We start from the raw sequence: 3,954 nt of genomic DNA on the forward strand, positions 1-3,954 counted from the left end.
TGTTGGAACAGATGTTGTGTCCTGATCACCCCTGATCCTAAGATCCTGAGCATGCTAGAGTGGAGCCTCTTCTGGAAGCTGTGGGACTGGCTGCATAATTCGCGCCACTTAATAAAAAAAAAAAATAAAAAAAAAAAAAAAAAAAAAAAAAAAATTCAATGCAATAAAAATAAGTAAAAGCAGAAAGAGAATAAAACCAAGTCTCAGGAAGAATAAGTAAGTTGCCCTAGGTCACACAGAAAGCAGGTCAAGTGATGAACTATTTAATCTCCTATTACAGAAGGAGGCTCTGAGCCAGATACATTAAGTGCATGTACAGCAATGACACAGTGAACACCTTTGTACAACTATCACGGCTATCATCAACGCTTACAATATTAAATACATTGTAAAATTTGAGAGAACCACAAACAAAACTTGATACATTAACTATCAAAGTAGGAAACTCCAACTCACCTCTCCAAATTATTAACAAATCAGGTATTAAAACCTACATGGGAACTGCACACTGAGTAAGATGGATTTTTGTAAGCTTTGTAGAACCCAGTTCTCCATAGCTAGATAAACACTCATGCTATATTTCTAAAAACTAACAATTAACTAGTCACTGGTTCTCAGTCACTTTGGCCTTGAGATCCTTCACACTATGACCAGTGATTCCAAACAGCTCTTACTTAGTTGCACTGTTTGCCAATATTTATTGTAGTTAAAATAGAAAGATATTTATGTATTTGTTCTAGTGTTCTCTCTGTTGCTTCAATAAAACACTCTAAGGGAAAAATTAGGCAGGAACTCAAGACATGCTGTTTGCCGTTCCTCATAGTATTGCCTCTGACCAAGGAACTCACTTTCAAGAAGTACAGCAAAAATGATAGAAGGACACTGTTTACTGACTACTTCCCAGGCTCATGCTTAGGTGGCTTTCTTTTTTTTTTGTTGTTTTTTTTGTTTTTGTTTTTTGAGACAGGGTTTCTCTGTGTAGCCCTGGCTGTCCTGGAGCTCACTTTGTAGACCAGGCTGGCCTTGAACTCAGAAATCCACCTGCCNTAGCCCTGGCTGTCCTGGAGCTCACTTTGTAGACCAGGCTGGCCTTGAACTCAGAAATCCACCTGCCTCTGCCTCCCAAGTGCTGGGATTAAAGGCGTGCGCCACCACCGGCACGGCATTAGGTGGCTTTTTTATACTGCCCAAGACCACCTGTCTGGAGAATGGTGTTGCCCACAGTGGGCTGGGTCCTCATACAGCAATTATCAATCAAGACAAACCTTCTCAAACATACCCAATGTACCCAATGTTAGCACCAGGCTACTCCAAGCCCCGGCCTAACCATGTGACTCTTGACCTGCATTGCCAGGACAACGACCTTCAATCCCACAATCCACTTGGCTCAGTTCCTGCCCTCACTGGTGTGATGTAATTTTCTGTATAAATAAGGAAGCCACCCCCTTCTCGCTCTCTTCTCTTTATCCTCTTTCTTCTCTGCCCCCTCTTTCTCTCTCCTCTTCTCTACCCTTCTACCCACTTCGCCGTTCCCCCCCCTCGGCATTCCCTCATAATAAACCTCTTTCACGTGGAACACCTTGGCCTGGTCTGCTGCTTGGTTTATCTGCTCAAAATTTAAAACCCACAGGCTAATCTGATCTTGACAATCCCTCAGTTGAGATCCTCCTCTCAAATGATGCTAGGCTGTCAAATTGATAGTTACGGCTAACTAGGGTAGTATTTATTAACATAATTTAAAATCTAAATGTTTATTTTTAAGTAATAAAAACAAAGTCTTTGAATGTTATCAGAAATAAAATTTCTTTGAAGAATACTTTTTACTACTTCCTGGTCTTACATAGCCCTGTAGTTCCAGCCACTTGAAAACCCGAAGCAGGAAGATATCAAGTTCAAGGGCTCTCTGGACTGCAAAGTTAGCTCAAGGGTAGCCTAGACAAATAGAGAGTCCCCATCTTAAAACAAAAATTACAGAAAAGCAAGACAAACAAGCAAAAACAAAAGGCCCAAACAAAATAAATCTGGGGATATAGTCACTGGTAGAGTGCATGCCTACATGCCTAAGATCCTGAAATCATAAGAAAGAAAAACAAGTACTTTTGAAAAAGAAAATTAGAAGAGTAGCATTGTTTTATATTGTGACCAAGCCTGTTCAGTCAGTCAACAGGTTCTCCAGCGCGGGGAGTGAGGATTAAAAGAAAAAAGACAGTTAGACAGACAACATTGTAGCGTGACCCCAGTCAATTCTGAGACTGAAGGCACATTTTTATTTTCCAACCCACTTTTTATACCACTTTAATTACATTCGAGTATTTGGGGCAAGCAGTACAAGGAGGAACAAAGCAGCAGTGCGATAAGGAACTTCTAACAAGCAGCAAGNGAGTCCTGTGGTTACTCCCGCTGCTTGTGGACGTTGTACATCGTGGTGCGGAGCCTAGTGCGCACCACGATGTACAACGTCCACAAGCAGTGAGCCCACTTCCTCGTCCAAGCCCAAAAATCTTGTCTGAGGCCTAGTTCCGCCCTAAGACTAAAATTCCTGCCTTATCCTACTTCCCTATCACAGCCGAAAGTGAGATTCTTGCCTTATCTTGCCCTAATGTCAGATTCCTGCTTGAGCTTACTTCCTGGTCCTAGGCCACTCAGATTCCTGCCAAGCGGTACCCCAAAAGGCTTTCCACAATATTGTGGTACATCTCTTTATCATCCAACTCAGTCAAAACAAAAACAAAAACAAACAAACAAACAAACCCAGCTAAATTCTCAGCAGCTTCTGCATTCTGTTGGTAAAGGCTGCGAGGGAGCCTGGCTTCACAAAGAGAAAGATAACCCCTGTCACCCATTCAGGCTTTGGTGTGCCCGTGCTGGCCTGGTCCACAGCTGGCCTTGATGGTCTCCTGTTGGACATAAGCAAGGACACAGAACATCATGTAAGACCACTTGGTGGCCATAGTGGACCAAAGTAAAGACAGACCATGAAGTTGCCAGTGCCACAAAAGTACCCAACCCCTTCCCACGGTGGTCAGTGTGAGTCTCCACTGCCTCCAAGTCTCCTACAGCTCACAGCCATGCCATCTAACCTTCCTCAGACTATCCTCCTACAGTCTCAAAGGCCAGAAGCCCCAGATCAAGCAGTAGGAGACCCATCTCCCACTGAGGTTCCTAGGGGAGTTTCTCTCTGCTGATTCCAGCTGTGGTGGCACCGGAATCCCCTTGGCTTGCTCAGTGCCTTCATCTTCCCAGACCTTCTCTATGTCTGACTCAAACCTTTGCCTTTCTTTGGAAATAACATCTATCGCTGGATTTAGGAACCACTCACAATCCTGGATGATCTTTTCAAGATCTCTAAAGGCTTTCAAAGACCTTGAAACGGAGCAGGAACTATGAAGGACTGGATTGTTCTGTCTTGGCAGAACTAAACTGTCAACTCTCCTGCATTGTGTGTCCTTTCCTGGACAGTAGTTCTGTCTGTAGATGAATAAGGCAATTTTTGTCCTGTGACTATTTTGCCACAATAAGCAACCTCACCTGAAGGTAAAGGTAAAGATGCTTAATTCTTCTTTGAAGGATAATAGGGAAGCTATCGGGAGCAGACATGTCTCATTGTCACCCGATCTTTAATAATGAAATAATATCAAATGTCCTATTTTGTGAATTTCTGATGTTTTTGAAGACTATTTATCTATGTAAAGCATATTTGAACCATTAAATCTTAGCTACACTTGGTCATTTATATTTAAGTAAATTGAAAATGCTTTATTATAATTAAAGTAGAATCTATCATAACCATGAGTTTACTATCTGGTCCTTAACTTACTATCTGGTACTTACTCATGCTGTTATTGAAGATCAGCCTTAGTCCGTGGTGATCTGATAGGATGCATGGGATAATTTCAATATTTTTGTATCTATGGAGGCCTGTTTTGTGACCAATTATATGGTCAATTTTGGAGG

The sequence above is a fragment of the Mus pahari genome, chromosome 13, assembly GCF_900095145.1.
Source record: "Mus pahari chromosome 13, PAHARI_EIJ_v1.1, whole genome shotgun sequence".
Classification (NCBI taxonomy): domain Eukaryota; kingdom Metazoa; phylum Chordata; class Mammalia; order Rodentia; family Muridae; genus Mus; species Mus pahari.